This window comes from Euphorbia lathyris, chromosome 7, assembly GCF_963576675.1.
Source record: "Euphorbia lathyris chromosome 7, ddEupLath1.1, whole genome shotgun sequence".
Classification (NCBI taxonomy): domain Eukaryota; kingdom Viridiplantae; phylum Streptophyta; class Magnoliopsida; order Malpighiales; family Euphorbiaceae; genus Euphorbia; species Euphorbia lathyris.
The window spans coordinates 66,717,551-66,733,314 of NC_088916.1; the positions used below are offsets into that span (position 1 = coordinate 66,717,551).

At 31.6% G+C, this 15,764-nt stretch overlaps 1 long non-coding RNA gene across 1 annotated transcript; it reads right to left on the reverse strand.

Annotated features, from left to right (window-relative positions):
* Positions 1–8,706: 8,706 nt before the first annotated feature.
* LOC136235032 (uncharacterized) lies at positions 8,707–9,504 on the reverse strand. The gene is made up of 2 exons (XR_010691620.1): positions 9,246–9,504; positions 8,707–9,043 (listed from the first exon to the last, which is right to left on the reverse strand). It is a non-coding gene; the product is annotated as an uncharacterized lncRNA (long non-coding RNA).
* Between the last annotated feature and the right edge of the window lie 6,260 nt (positions 9,505–15,764).

Consider the following 15,764-nt stretch of genomic DNA (forward strand, 5'->3'; position numbering starts at 1 on the left):
GTGCGGCTGGGGACGGATATTTGCGATCCATAGGCGGCAGATTCGGCAAGGTTGTCGCGGCTGGGTGCGGATCAATGGGAGATACGAGCGGCTAGGTTTTCTGATGTCGGGGGTAAGGCTCCCCCAATCTCGGGGGGAGAAGTGGGGAGGGGGGTGCCTGGCGCAGGGCTATGCGCCGATAGTGTTGGGCACTGCCCAGGCGCTGCCGGCTCCTCGGTCGGGCAGTGGGCTGGGGCTGTCGGCGCAGTGCATTGCGCGAGATCCTCTCCTCCGAGCTGTGAGGGGCAGGAAGGGGCTACGACGGGGAGGCATGCTGCCTCGGGTCTGGATGTTTCTAATAATTCGAGAAGGGTGGGTGTTGTAGGAGTAGCTCATGGGAAGACGGTCTCCCCCAGACCTAGGGTTCAGATGAGCGAGATTGGTACGGAGTGTTGGGCAGTGAAACACTGCCACATCCATAAGATGTCAGTGGCGGAGATGCGTATGTTGAGATGGATGTGTGGTCATACGAGAAAGGACCGGGTGCGTAATGAAATAATTAGGACAAACGTAGGGGTCACATCTATTGAAAATAAAATGAGAGAAACCCGACTAAGGTGGTTTGGCCATGTGAGACGTAGAGCGCTTGATGCGCCGGTTAGGAGAACCGAAGAGTGGCAAAGGGATGTAGTGGTGAGGGGTAGGGGAAGATCTAAGCAAACTTGGAGGAGGGTGATCGAGAGTGATATGAGTTTACTGGGAATTGAGGAAAATATGGTAGTGGATAGGACGGAGTGGAGGGAGCGAATCTGTGTCGCTGACACGACTTGATTTTCATGGTTTTATATGATGGTTCATGTTAGCCGACGCCGAATCATTTCAGGACTAAGGCTTTGTTGTTGTTGTTGTTGCTAGGTGTTATCGTTTCGATTGTTAACTCTAACTAAAATTTAGATTTTCGGTTTTATATGAACTCAATTGTTAGCTTTAATTGAAGTTAAATTAATTTTTCTAATTCGGAACATGTTGAAATGCAGCCAATTTTTTTAGTTTGAGTTTATCTAACTGATATAGAATGTATTTTTTTTTTCATGCATTTTGGTACAAATCGATATAAAGTTTAACACAATAGTTGTTCATTGAACTCGACAAAGAGATTGTAAGTGTGTAATACACTTGCTAAGATGCTTATTCTCGAAGAATTTCGATTATGCCAGATACGAATTCAAAATGAAGGTAAACAAAAATAAATTTTAATGCTCAAAATCCTAAAAATGTACATTAATTATGAGATATTGAGATAATTGTTTTTACAACATTGGTTATATAGTTTTTAACTATTATATTGTGGTTTGTACAAAATTGTTAGTATTTCAAGAGTTTTTAACAGATGAAAATCAAACATGAGCATAAGACAAGTTGTTGGAAAATATTAATTAAAAAATATTATTATTTTAATCTCTTCAAATTCTCAAATATTGAGCATAATTATTATAATTAATAGAATCAATTTCACATATTAATTATAAAACGTTTTTTTTTGTACTAAAATTAACTAAAATTAATTTATGGACTTAACACTCCATTAAAAATAAAATAAAATTTTAATTAATGGACACAAAATATTTCTACTATCCTCTTTATATGCTTATATCTTACATTCTCTTTTATTTTCAAAAAAAACGAGAGGAAGATAGTTGTTCCTAATTATCTTTTTTGTCCCTTCATTTTTGTTTTCTATTCTTTTGTTTGTTTTTCTTGCTTATGAAATTTAAGAATATATAATTATTAGAAAATATTAATAAAGTCAAATAAGTGATATCTGTGAGCGTGGCTGATATTCTATATAGTGAAAGAATGAAGAACAAATTGATTGAATGTCTTGATAAGATATTACGAGATAAAAAATAGGACAAATAATCACCTTAAGCTGATTCAATTGGATATATTGGATTATTGTAGTATAATGAATAATTGAATTCGAATACTTAGTGAGCATAAAATTCCATCAAGCAAAATGATTATATGAATTTGTGACTAATTCTTATGAATTTTATTTTTTTTATATGTAACATATAGAATTGATAAAGTTTCTTCATATGCAATATTAGAAAAGTATTGATACTAATAGTTTATAGCATAATATATTGATGTTGCTTCCAATTTAACATAGATTGTAATTCTTTTGTATCGTAGATATAATATTTAATTTTAATTATAGTTTAATTCAATTTTTGTTTAACATAGATTGTAATTCTTTTGTATCATAGATATAATATTTAATTTTAATCGTAGTCTAATTCAATTTTTGTTTTTTTATTATATTCTAATATATTTCTTAATTAATCTCTTATTTTATTATTATTGTTTCATAGAATTCCCGTTATAAGAAAATATGAAAATATATTAAAATTACTAAAAAAGTATAAATCATTAAATTTTGTAAAAATAAATAAATCATTCACCTTTAATTAAAATTCTATAAAAAAATTGATCAATTATTTTCAAAAATTAATTTAATTTGATTTGAATTATCAATAAAAAATATATATTAATTTCAAATATACATAATATAAAAATTTCTCATAGCATGATATAAAATTAGTAAATATATCAATTTATTTATTTATATAAATGATATAAATGTTTCGTATCCCGTGCATCGCACGGGTTTTCGACTAGTAAAATTAATAGGAATAAAACTAAATATATTTTTTGAACCGTGACTTCTTGTAAAGATTAAAAAGATAAGAATAAAACTGATATATAACTTTAACTTTAAAAAAAACAAAAAAAAAAAAACTTAATTAACACAAAGAAATTTGAGTGTTTTTTTTCGGTCCAAACGAATTGAATGTGTTTATTGTTGTGTACATTCAAGATATTTTGTTTTTCATTTTTTATTTAATATAATATATACATATTAATTAAAAAAATTAATAGAATCGCGATCTTTCGAGTTGAATTTAAAAAAACTTGGCTTAACTCGTAAATTTTTTGAACCGATCCCAAACTGAAGCCAATCTTTGAACGAGACGAGTTCAAACAGCTTTGTGGATCACCCTTGCTTATTAGCAGCCTTAAAATCTGCTATATCCAGCTGATTCTCAAGGACAAAAGAAAAAGATAACCCAGGTCTCTAGTCCTTGTTGAGGAAGAAGAATTAAGGCCTTGTTATCATTTACATCAATGTATGAAAAGTCTCATTCATATTGATTAACAACTCTCATTCATGAAAAGTCTCTACTTCTCTTAAGTGAGAGACTCTTTTTAGGAACTTAAAGGCTACCATGGCTCTATATCCTAAGTTAGTGGTTACTTGACGTTATTGATCTTTCATTAATTTTAAAAGTAGGGTGGGCTACTGGGATATATTACTTTTGAGTAGGGATCATAATGGGTATGAAATTTGTTGGTATCCACCACTATTTGATTACAATGGGACTATCCGAATCTTGTAAAAAGGGGCTTGGGATGAAAATGTGATTTAGAAAATTACCATTGAGGTATATTTAGGATATCCGCTATCCCGTGATGTATTTGTTTATTTTTATTTTTTATTAGTAAAATACCCCATTTGTTCCACAATACATGTTTTTTAAGGGCAAATTATTAAAAGCACCCGGTTTTCTATGTCAAATTGAGTACCTCTCATACATATTTTGACACGTGTAACATGGACTCACATATATTATAAGAGACCCAACTATTTTAATTATTACGTGGGATCACAATACACATGTCCAAATGCGAATGGGGGTCTTCCGAGTGACATGGAAGACCAAGTGCTTAATATAAGAACTCGTTTTTTAAGGTTAAGATACAAGAATTAAGAAATGTAATTAATTTTAACTAATATACTTTGTTACCGTTATATTAATTGCACCCACTAGTTAATTTTTAATGATTTTTATATTATGTTATTTAGAAATTTAAGTATTTGATTTTTTATATAAATTTTTGAATGGTTCTCTAAAATTTAGGGTAAATTACACCCGTGGCCTTTGAACTATACTCATTTTAATATTATGGTCACTGAACTTCAATTCTTTTGATCATTATACTTTACACTTTATTACACCGGTAGCCACTGTCACCGTTGATCATTCTTTTTTTACCTTTGACTACCATTTTTTACCTATTTTCTCTCTCCTTTGTCTCTTCTGAAATCTACGATGTCTTCCTCTCTTGTCTTTCTTTCTCTCTCTTTCTTTTACATCTGGAACCAGAGAATCAACACTAAAGGCCATTTATTCCCTTCTCGTAACATTGTCCATTCACAATAGATTGAAATACCATTAGCTGGCTAAACTCCATGTTAGAGCAAAAAAGATGAAATTATAATCAACAATCTCATGATTCCAAAACTCAGAGAACCCAATACCAAAATTGAGCGACGAAATCAAGAAATTACAGAGAACAGTAATGGTTACTCTGTTAGAATGGGAAGATGAAGATTGTTCCATACTTGAATTAAAATGTAAAAACCATCTCTCCTCTTTATCAACATTACCATCAAGAACCACACATTGGCTATTTCTCTGGATCTAGAAATCAACAAAAAAATCATCAGTTCAAACCCAATCAAAACCAATATCAATTCAGGAAAGCCTGCCAAAAATAACAATAAAACACGGACTGAAAACAATCATCAAAACGGAATAACCCATTACAGACACAATGAACAGTCATCTGTTAATGGAGTTTTTCTTATAAAGAAAAAGAGAGAAAGAAACAGAAGAGAGAAGGAAGGGTAAAATGGGTATGGTAGGTGTTAAGAGAAAGAAAGGAGAGAGAAAACCGGTAAAATATGAAAGTCAAAGGTAAATAAGGTTGGTCAACAGTGACAGTAGCCACCGTTGTAACAAAGTGTAAAGTACAATGGCCATACCGGAAAGAATTGAAGTTCAGTGGCCATAATGTGAAAACGGGTATAGTTCAGTGGCCATGGGTGTATAATTTACCCCTAAAATTTATGAAATATTAAATTTATGTATGTTTTGTTAAATGTAGGAGTTATTTGTTTATTATTTAATTTATATATTTAAACCTTCAAGAATACTCATGAATGATGTGCATGGATAAGAATTGAATTATGATTATCTATTCGTCAGAGTAACAGGATAATGATGGAAATTTCAAATATAAAAATATAAAGATCTGAGTATGGTATTATCCATGGCTATTCTACTGGTTATGATCCCTATAGGGTCGGCTCCACGACGAGTTCCTCTAGGTCAACATCTAGGGCCTCACAAAATTGTCTCATAGCTCCTTTCTCGCACGTGTAAAGAGATATTACCGAAGACGATGGTGCAAGCTATTCCTAATTTCGCTATGAATGTTTTCTTGCTTCCTAACTATCTTTGTCTTGAAATTGAGCGTATGCTAAATGGCTTTTGGTGGTGTAATAAAGGAAAATGCATAAGATGGCTCAATTGGGATAAGCTTTGTGATGTTAAAGGGATGGGTGGCTTGGACTTCAAAAGGTTGCATGAATCCAATCTAGCTATGTTGGGTAAGCAGGGATGGAGGTTTGTGACTCAACCTAATTCTTTGGTTTTGTGCATTTTTAAGGGTAAATACTTTAAAAATTGTAGTTTTTTGGAAGCAGTAAAAGGTAAAAACCCAAGCTTTCTTTGGAGTAGTATCTTTGAAAGATTTACCGATCCAAGGTTGTAAAAGAAGGGTTGGAAGTGGAATTGAAGGGAAACCATCTACTATTCTTCCCCAAGAAATTGCAGATACAAAAATTTCATCTGTTTTTGAAGTTAATCGTAGAAGATGGGATGAAGAAGTCATAAGAGATGTCTTTAACGAGGAAGATCAAAACCTTATTCTTAGTTTGGCGCTTAGTAATTGTGTTCAAGACATTTAGTTTTGGAGTTTAGAGAAGGATGGTTCTTTTTCTGTGAAGAGTGCTTACAAATGGTTATGTAATGCGACCCAGCTGGTTGGTAATAGTATATGGAAGAAGATGTGGAGCTTGAAAGTTCCCTCTAAGGTTCGTAATATGCTTTGGCGTGCTTGTAGAAATGTTTTGCCTATAGCTGTTGTGCTTATGGAGAAACGTGTGCATGCCAATCCTGTTTGTGTTATCTGCAATTTAGATTTTAAGTCTATTTTACATGTGTTTAGAGATTGCATTCATGCTTAGTCTGTTTGAAACGCGTCTGGTTTAGGTAGAGTGTTGGATGGCGATTTTCTTTGCTGTAAAGATTGGGTTGAAGGAGTGGCAAGATGCTAAATCAAAAGGATGAATATTTGTGCCCAGGTTGTTCTAGGTGGGGCAAGGTCTGCCCGGGGTGTGATTCAATGGTTACAGCCTCCTCCAGCTCACTTTAAACTGACTATATATGCATCTATTATCCAGGGTTCAGGTCTGCTGGGTTTAGGGGCGGTGCTATGGGATTGCAACAACAAGTTTTGTGGAGGTTTTTCCAAACTTGTGCAGGGTGATTTCTTGCCTCGTGTAGGGGAAGTTATGGTTATTTGAGAAGCTCTAAGTTGGTTCAATAGAAATAGTATGGACGGTTGTCTTGTTGAAACTGATTCAAGGAGGTGGTTTTACATCTTAATCAACCTGCCTTCAGGTCTTATTATGGCCTTGTTCTTGATGATTGTAATAGGTTGATTCATTCGTTTAGTGATGTTAGTATCATTTTTGCTAGTCGTTCTGCGAATAGTGTTGCCCCATAACTTGCAAGGGCATCTTATTCTATACCAGGACTGATGGAGTGACATACTAGTCCTCGAGGTTTCATTGTTTAAGCCTTGTATTGTGATTCTATTTAATGCATGGTCTTTTCTTCTTTTTTTTTTTTTTTTTTTTTGTGAAAAAAACTAATGTTGCTATATAAAAGCTATGTATATGTCATTAATGGTTAATGATTTTAACTGTTTGACTAATCAATACAAAATGTATTCTCTTTCGGTTTCATTTCTCTCCCAGTCTTTGATTTTATTATGGTGGTAGGTGTCGAATTAACCAAAATAAATCTCGACTCTTTCTGTTTTAAATGAATTTTGTACATAATAAGCAAAGATGGACACGTAAAGTTAATAGCGATTTGATTCAATTGAAACCCAATTTTTAAGAATGTTTTAAACTTGTAAGGAAAGGGGTTGTTAAATAATCTTTAGAATCAAACCCGGAACAAAACAAGAAATAATTAATTTAGAAATAAGTTAGTATATGTCACAGTTGTTAGACAAACAATTACGTTTGTCTTAAAAATGTTAGATTCTTAAGAAAACAAATATCTGTCTTAAAAATGTTATAACATTCTTTTTGGAAAATCAAAAAATAATGAGTTATCTTAAGAATGTTAGAAATCATGAAACATAAAAAATAAATTTGTCTTAAGAATGTAGATGTGATTAACAACAACAAAAAAAAAATCGAACACAGAAAATATACAAACAGTAAAACTAGAAATCAAAAGGAAAAAGTTAGACAAACCATGATCGTCTCACAGGATACAACAGATTACTCAAGCGATCTCAAACCCGTGTGTAGGCTCGTTATCACCAGAGTAGGAAAACAAGACACTATGAACAGACAGAGAACATAAACATTCAGAGAATATTTATTTTTATCAACGACTTATGAATTTGACAATCGATTCTATATAAATAGAACTCGAAAGGATATGTCTTTTCAGGAACAAACACGACTGTACACGGACAGACACGACCGTTCACAACCGACATGACTGTTCACGAAAGGAGATGCTTGTTGGTATACAAATTAATTGGGTATTGCTATATACCACAATATTTTTTTCCAACCACCGTACTATTTTGACAATTTTACCCTCATATTTTTTTATCAAAAACCAAAACTTTTTTTCCTGTCTTTTTAATTTTTTTAAATAGATTTGGCCTAAACGGGCAGCGCGCACCGTTCCACCGTACGGTGGAACGAACGGCGCGTGCCGTTTCCACCACGGGTGGAACGGGCAGTTTGTCCGTTCTACCCGTGGTGGAAACGGCACGCGCCGTCCGTTTAGGCTAAATTTATACAGATTCCGCCTCCGATTCGGAGGCGGAACCCGTGATTTCGGAGTAATTTAAAAAAAAAAACTTATCGGAGCATTCATGAAGCCTTTACCCGCTCCTGCCTTTGGCGGCATGTCGTTTTAGATCGGGTTTTTTGAAAATCCAAAAAGCTAGAGAGGATTTGAGAGTTTTGAGTTTAAATTATGAGGAGGGCAAAATTGTCAAAATAATGCGGTAGTTGGAAAAAATATTGCAGTATATAGCAGCCTACAATTAATTATATAATTTTATTCAATTTTTCCAACAACAGTTGGGATCAAGTTTTTTTTATGGCTTATAGTGCTTTCCTCCCTCTGACAGTTATCGTTACGCAAAGGCAAAGCATAGACTTTTGACTATTTTCCCATTATCATTGGATTTTAGTTCTTCACTTGTCTCTCTTTGTGCCGATTCCATCTTAATCTGTTCTCATGCGGTAAATATTGCTCCTTTAAAAGCTCATATAGAAATTAGGTAAACAAACACCTCTAAAACACAAAATTTACCACAGAAAATGCAATGCAAATATTATTCGGGATAGTCACATTTACAGAGAAAGCAATGTAGCGAATTGTGTGGCTGAGTTTGGGGGCGATTGCTACTATATACATTCATGGAATTCATTATGTAATGGAAAGTTAGAACTCCGAAGTGCAAAAGTAATAAAGATTAAGAAATTAATAGAGATTAAACCAAAACAAAGTTTAACATATTATTTATTTAGATGAAATGGAGACAAACACACACATGGATCATCAAACACACACACATAACCATTTTATTCTGAAGCACAGCCGTAGTGAAATTAAGGATCGATAATCTCCAAGAGCGGGCAATATTTAACAATCCTTATCGCAGAAACAGCGAATGGGGCGGTTTCGGTGACCAACGCCACGGCAATGTCCTCCGCGGAAGCCCTCAGTCCGGCAAACGGCAGCACATTTGCTGCTGTTCGAACATCGCCCCTTGAACTGGTTGCTCTGAGTCTGACAGGGCCTGCCTTCTGCAACTTTTGGCCCTATCACTGCATTCTCCAAATTAATTAAAACAAATTAATAATGTTTTAAATCAAAAATATGAGAGGTTGGATTCATAAAAAGGAGAATAATCAAGAGATAATACTGGTTTTTCTCGTAGAGTAATATAAGATTTACTATTAACTCTTAACTATCAGTTTGAGTTAACCTTAACAAAAAGAATAAATGAAGGAGAATAGAAAATGGAACCTGCGGCGAGAAAGAGAAAGAGGAGAAAAAGAGCTGAAAAGAGACGCATGGGACGCTCCATTTCTTTCTTTATTTTCCTTACAAGTGATGGAGTGAGGATGATCAGGTATATGCAGCACCTATTTATACAAAATGGTATACATATCTCTTCGTTTATCTAAATAATTGTGTTATTTACTGGTGTTTGGTGCTTATTTTTAATGTTTATATTTATCTTTTCACTTAAAAAAAAGTTTTGGATGTGTGGCTAATAATCTATTGTTTGTCTTTTACATTCCAAAAGTAGCCATTTACCAAAACATGGAATTTCTACTTTTTATAAAGATATTTTTTTTAAAAAAAAAATTTGCGCAATGCGCTTACATTACAGAAGAAAGAAAAATCCCCACCAGACCCGGATGTGATTCGAACCCATAACTTTCCAATGCATATGTAAGCTCTCAACCACTAGGCTAAGAGCTTCAAAACATGGAATTTCTACTTTTTATAAAGATAGTTTTTTCCAACAGCAAACAATAGTTAAAACAAATCTCTACAATTGTTTACACTAACGTGTTTTCTGGTTTTGATCACATGGACCCTAATAATCATGTAGTATTTGGTCATCACTGTTAGATCTAATCTTATTAGAATCCTATGGTGAAGATTGAAAGAATCTCACAACTTAGATTCAATAAGACTAGATATCTAACGGTGAATGGTCAAATTCATTTGGTCATTAACGTGTATGTGAACATTCCTGTTTATTTTCTTAATAGAAAAATATATTAATACACATTAAAGTATAAAGCTAAATAAATAAAATTTAGTGGTTAATTTGATCATTCCAGAAGTCATGCTATAGAATAAACATTTTTAATTACTTCGTGAGTCACACCTTCGTAAAACAATCAATAAACTTAACACTAAAATTATTAAAAGAATAAAAGTAATCCTTAAAAAGTATATCATATGCCAACCAAAAAAGGAGTTTGTCTAAAACAGTCAACCACTCTTACTATATTAGTTTCAACCAAACAATCATTGACACTATAAATTTTGAGCCAAACCCAAACAATAGTGTTGTACTAACCTATCGATATCTTAAATTTACTAAAATGCATATACTTTTACTTAATATGTTCAAAGTTTCTCATTGTTGTTTCGTTATGTGGATTTTATGGATATACATCATTTTTTAGGTTTTACTTTTTCTTTTTCTTAATGATTTTTCTAAAAAAAAATTGGGGTTATTTCGGTTCTCGGTTGGACCGTTGGGTTTCAGATCGATCTCGATTCAAGCTGGATAACTAAAATTATAAATCTATGAAAACTCATATCCAAACCTTAAAATCTATTTGATTCCAGATCTAATCGGTTCAACCAACCGATCATATCTTGATTTATTGTCAGTGATTTAAACAAATTTAGAGAATAAATATAATATTTTAAAAATATAGAGACATTTGACCTTTCTAGACAATAACAAAGGTTAGTAATATGTTTTTTTGTTGGCATAATGCCCATTTAGTTTCCTAATATAAGGCTTCAAAAGAATCTTAAACTACCAAAATCATCAATTAGGTACCTAAACTAACGTAAAATTATCAATTGGATCCTCATTTTAAACAAAAATCATCAATTAAAGCCTCATCGAAAATCATTCTGTTGAACAGTTTCAGACACTCTTCCCCAAAACCAAATTGAACCAACCAGAGATTATTACAGTCTATATCAATAGTCACAAGTTTCTGATTTTAGGACAGAATAGAGACTTAATTGATATGTTACTTAATCTAGAGATCTGATTGACGATTTTAATAGTTTAAGGTTCCTAGAGCATCTCCAAGAGACTCTTAGTACACTTTCTAAAAATAATATAAATAATTGACTCTTAGCGATTTAAGAGTAACTAAGATATATCATCTCCGACAATACTCCTTATATTCACTCCTTATTTATTATTTTATAATTAAAATTATAAATGATTGTTATATTTACCAATAGTGAAATGAGAGAGACTCCTTAATAATAAATTATTAATAAAAAAATAAATTTAGAACGCACTAAGAGTTAGAAAGGCTCTCTATTAATAGAGATGATAGAAAAACTCTTAGTGATTTGAAGAGCCACTAAGAGGCCGTTAGAGTTAATTTTTAACTTTTCCTCCTCAAATTCTAACTTAAGAGTCAAACTAAGACGCTTTTGGAGATGTTCTTAATTGATTTTGAAGCTTACTTTAACCACATAGATGAGTGTAATGCTTTTTTTTTTTCAAGAGGATGACTTCACAGCCTCACTTCTAAATTGAGAGGTTAGTAGGGGTGTTTGGTTAGGGATATTTAAACTATGGAATGGGAATCACAATACTTTATTACCTTTGTTAGTGTTTGGATTTATAAATTTTGACACAGGAATGGAATCACATTCACCCCACTATGGGAATCAACCATTCCCTCCTCCTTCCCCTTTAATGAAATTTGATTCCCATTCTCTTAAAAGAAAAAAAGAAAAAAAGAAAAAAAGAGCCCACTACCAATAACTAACTATCCATGACAAAAATAAATAAAAATATAACTACCCACGTGTTCTACCGCAGTGGTATACTATATACACAGTCCGGCTCAATTGGACCCCAATGATCAAGTGAAACTTGGACCTTCACCCTTGGATCTAGTCTATTAATAATCCTACGGTTGGTTAAATCAAACAATTAAATATTAATTAATAGATTTCTTTTTATTTTTTTTATCTACTAATCTCAACCAACTCCTAAAAAGAAGGAGCAACTTCTGGAAAGAGAGAGAGATTCGTTTGAAGATCACAGCTTTTCCGGAGAGAAGGAAAGAAAGCTAAAACCATTTATGTCGAAAACTTTCTGGAATTTCAAGACTTCCTTCTGAATTATTTTTGTTATTTTCAGTCAGCAGATTGAACACTGATACAAGCAATTTCTCGCGCAACAAATTAGAATTGGCTGCAATTTATCGAACAACAAAAACCCAGAAAATTTCAGTTGGCAAAACTGAAGTTTACAAACTTTAATAGTGAAGGAAGCAAGAAGAACGAGTTGTTTATTCTGATGCTTAGTAAAATTACCAGTTTTCATAGCCAATTTAGTTCTAATAGTGAATGGTCAAATTCATTTGTTCATTAAGGTACAGGTGAACATTCCTGTTTATTTTCTTAATAGAAAAATATATTAATATACACATTAAAAGTATAAAGCTAAATAAATAAAATTTAGTGGTTAATTTGATCATTCCACAAGTCATGCTATAGAATAAACATTTTTAATTTCTTCGTGAGTCACATCTTCGTAAAACAATCAATAAACTTGACACTAAAGTTATTAAAAGAATAAAAGTAAAGAATTAAAATCCTTAAAAATAATATCATACGGGGACCAAAAAAAGAAGTTTGTCTAAAACAATCAACCACTCTTAATATATTAGTTTAAACCAAACAATCATTGAGACTATAATTTTTGAGCCAAACCCAAACAATAATGGGATTAATCTTCTATTTGGGGGTAATTTTTTACCCCATTGAATCCGGTTGGAAAATATTTCCCTAGAAGGGGATATTTCCCAGCAGGGTTAAAAAACAAATTTGTTTTATTATATTTACTAAAATGCATATATTTTTACTTAGGGTAATTAATTTATTAGTCTCTATATTTTGACAAAACACACTGTTTAGTCATTGTATTTTAAAAAACACATGATAAAGTCTCTAACCTTTTTCTCGATAAACTATTTAGTCCCTAACGTTTTTCTTGGTGAACTGCTTAGTCCCTGCCTTTAGACTCTCATGAAAATTTTGTTAGTCAATTTGGATTTGCGTTATTCTTTTCCTTTATTTTCATTTCTTTTAAAATCTAATGCATCTGAAATCAACTTTAAGCGTTCTTCTTCTTGATTTTCTTCTTAATCGTTCAAATTCATAAGCATTGAGTCTGTTCTTTTTCTACATACAAATAACTTCTTCTTCTAAATTGGATTTCCTCTTCTAAAGTTTGAAGGTAAATAGTAAAGGATAATTTAGTCATTTCTGAAGTCATAAACGGTAAAAAATCTAACAAACAGACGGAAGGACTAAACAGTTCACTGAGAAAAAGGTTAGGGACCTTATCATGTGTTTTTGAAAATACAGGGACTAAACAGTGTGTTTTGTGAAAATATAGGGACTAATAAATTAATTATCCTTTTACTTAATAGGTTCAAAGTTTGTTATTGTTTCTTACGTGGATTTTATGGATATAGATGATTTTTTAGGTTTTACTTTTCCTTTTTCTTAATGATTTTTCTAAAAAACATTAAAAAAATTGGGGTTATTTCAGTTCTTGGTTGGACTGTTGGGTTTCAGATCGATTTCGATTCAAGCTGGATAATTATAATTATAAATCTATGAAAACTCATATCCAAATCCTAAAATCTATTTGGTTCCAGATCTAATCGGTTCAACCAACCGGTCCTATCTTGATTTATTGTCAGTGATTTAAACAAATTTAGAGAATAAATATAATATTTTAAAAATATAAAGACATTTGACCTTTCTAGACAATAACAAAGGTTAGTAATATGTTTTTTTAATTTTATTTTTTTTTGGCACAATACCCATTTAGTTTCCTAAATATAAGGCTTCAAAGTCAATTAGAATCTTAAACTACCAAAATCATCAATTAGGTACCTAAACTAACCTACAATTATCAATTGGATCCTTATTTTGAGGGATAAAGTACTAAAATAGGCCAAATTTTTTTTGGAAAGTACCAATTTAGGCTCAACGTTCAAAATAGCACAAATATAAGTTTAACGATTACAACATGATATCAATTTAGGCTTAACGTTTACAATATAGCATCAATTTAGGCATCACGTATAAAATAGCACCAATATAGGCTTAACGTTTACAAAATAATACGAATTTAAGCTTAACGTTTACAAAATATATACAATTTAAGCTAAGCGTCATAATTAAATTAATCATATTATATTATTTCCCTCTTAACTTTACATGTTATCTTTTTATAGTTCTATATTCCTATTTATTATAATATAATTAATTATTTAATTAGTATTCTTGCCAATTAAAATCTTATATTTGTTTTCCATCAATGATTTCTTGACTACTAAATTTCATTGCTCATGTAATATATGCAAACTAAAAGTAATTGAATATCCACAATATTTCGAATGAGCCATGAATGGTTGATGAAAAAACAAATATAAGATTTTAGTGTGCAAGAATATTAATTAATTGTATTATAATAAATAAGAAAATAAAACTAAATAAAAAGATAACCTATAAAGTTAATAGGAAAAGAATATAATATGGTTAATTTAATTGTGACGTTTAACTTAAATTGTATATATTTTGTAAACGTTAAGCTTAAATTCGTATTATTTTGTAAACGTTAAGCCTATATTGGTGTTATTTTGTACGTGGGGCCTAAATTGATGCTATATTGTAAACATTAAGCCTAAATTGATATTATATTGTAAACGTTAAACCTATATTGGTGTTATTTTGAACGTTTAGCCTAAATTGGTACTTCCCCAAAAACCTTAGGCCTATTTTGGTACCTTATCCCTTATTTTAAACAAAAATCATCAATTGAGGCTTCATCGAAAATCATTTGGTTGAACAGTTTCAGACCATCTTTCCCAAAACCAAATTGAACTAACCAGAAATTATTACAGACTATATCAAATAGTCACAAGTTTTTTTATTTTAAGACAGTATGGAGACTTAATTGATGATTTTACTTAGTTCAGAGATCTGATTGACGATTTTAATAGTTTAAGGTCTTAGACTATCTCCAAGAGACTCTTAGTACACTTTCTAAAAATAATATAAATAATTGACTCTTAGTGATATAAGAGTGACTAAGATATATCATTTTCAACAATACTCCTTATATTCACTCTTTATTTATTATTTTATAATTAAAATTATTAATGATTATTATATTTACCAATAGTGAAAGGAGAGAGACTCCTTAATAATAAATTATTAATAAAAAATAAATTTAGGATGCACTAAGAGTTAAAGAGGCTCTCTATTAATAGAAATGATTAGGGCTGTGCATTATGCGGTTTGAAACCGTAAAACCGAACCGAACCGACAGTGTTCGGTTTTTCGGTTCGGTTTTATTATTACACGGTTCGGATTCGGTGTGTTATTTTGATGAATATCGGTTTTCGGTTCGGTTCGATTCGGTTTCTAATAAAAACCGAAATAACCGAACCGCACCGATTAGTTGCTACTATGTGTTTTATACATGTATGGTTGGAAAAAAAAAATTCTAATCCTTCCTAAATTTATACACACCACCTATTTATACATGGTAATTTTTGAATTTACGATTCTACAAAAAAAAAAAAAAATTAATGTAACCATTAAACTCTAATTTAACATCTATTTACCTTAACTTTGAATTTAATATAACCATTAAATTCTAATCTAACACCTATTTATCTTAAAAAAAACATTTAATACAACTATTAATTTATACTCTTACTTAGTAAATTAATT